Source organism: Hyaena hyaena, unplaced genomic scaffold (assembly GCF_003009895.1).
Source record: "Hyaena hyaena isolate Hyena2069 unplaced genomic scaffold, ASM300989v1 scaffold_853, whole genome shotgun sequence".
Taxonomy (NCBI): domain Eukaryota; kingdom Metazoa; phylum Chordata; class Mammalia; order Carnivora; family Hyaenidae; genus Hyaena; species Hyaena hyaena.
The window spans coordinates 700,334-701,673 of NW_024081486.1; the positions used below are offsets into that span (position 1 = coordinate 700,334).

The 1,340-nt window shown below is 43.7% G+C and overlaps 1 pseudogene; it reads left to right on the forward strand.

Annotated features, from left to right (window-relative positions):
- The first annotated feature begins 211 nt into the window (after positions 1-211).
- Positions 212-797, forward strand: LOC120222242 (annotated as a pseudogene).
- The last annotated feature ends 543 nt before the right edge of the window (positions 798-1,340 follow it).

Here is a 1,340-nt window from a genome sequence, read left to right on the forward strand (position 1 = left end):
CTCAGTTTCCTCGTGTATAAAATGGGGGTGATGATACCAATCCCTTGACAGATGTGTTACGAAGATTAGATAGGAAGGTACAAGGCATGTCATTTGATGCTCAAAAACTGAATCTGAAGGAGCAACAAAAATCATACATAGAAACCTGGGGTTAGAAAGCAGGTATGTCTGGACTGGGCTGTGGGAACAGTTGGGGTGCAGGTCGCCGGTGTGGTGCCAGGTGCCTGAGAGGGGGACGTGGAGGGTGTGAGCATGAACATGGCAGAAGGGGACAGCTTGATATCAGTGGCTTATGAGATTTTGAGGAAGGTCCAGGAGGTGTTTTTCCTCAAGTACATGCAGGCCAAGGGTAAAAGCAGGGATTGGTTGGCTGGGTCCAGAACACTGACCAGGGGACAGTGCAAGGACAGTTGCAGGGTCCCATCTCTAAAGTGTGTCGTATGCAGGAATGGCTTGAGACAAGAGGAAGTCCCAAATCACACATTGATAGAGCAAAGTTCAGGAATGAGAAAGCCATCTGTTTTTTATTTAAAAAAAATTTTTTTTAACGTTTATTTTTGAGACAGAGAAAGACAGAGCATGAGCTGGGGGAGGGGCAGAGAGAGAGGGAGACACAGAATCTGAAATAGGCTCCAGGCTCTGAGCTGTCAGCACAGAGCCCGATGCGGGGCTCGAACCCACGGACCCTGAGATCATGACCTGAGTCGAAGTCGGACGCCTAAGCGACCGAGCCACCCAGGTGCCCCGAGAAAGTCGTCTTAAAGCTGGATTACCCAGATTTCCAGACTGTGAAATAATGGCCTGATTTTAAATCTTCTAAGAAAACTCACTGCTTTTGTTTTTATTGTTAATATAGAACTATTCTGTGTTCAGTATTAGAATTTGCCAGTTATGTTAGCATCAGATGTTTGAACATCGCTGTATATGTATGATAGAAGGATGACAATTGTACCCAATTCTAATAAACAAAAGCACATTAGAAAAGATAAAAAAAGAAAACGCGTACGTCTGTGGTAGATACTCTGTGTTTATATAGGATGCACTTGCCAAAGAAGTTGGATCCAGGCTGCATAGACACATGCATGGTGTGGTTCAAAGTGTGGAAGAATCTTTGTTTTCCTTCTCATTAAATGAATTCAGTCATTTTCAGCTGAAGTTTCTTTACCTTTCTGCATGTGTTGACAGGGCTTTAAGAGAAAATTCCAAACCTGACTAACCATCCCCGCCATCCCCTTTTATCCCCAGATAGTCACAGGTGTTGAATCTGCTTAATCCTTTTGGAAATAGGTAGGGTTCCTTTATTCAATGATTCTAGTTCAGGTTACTTAACAAGGTAAAAG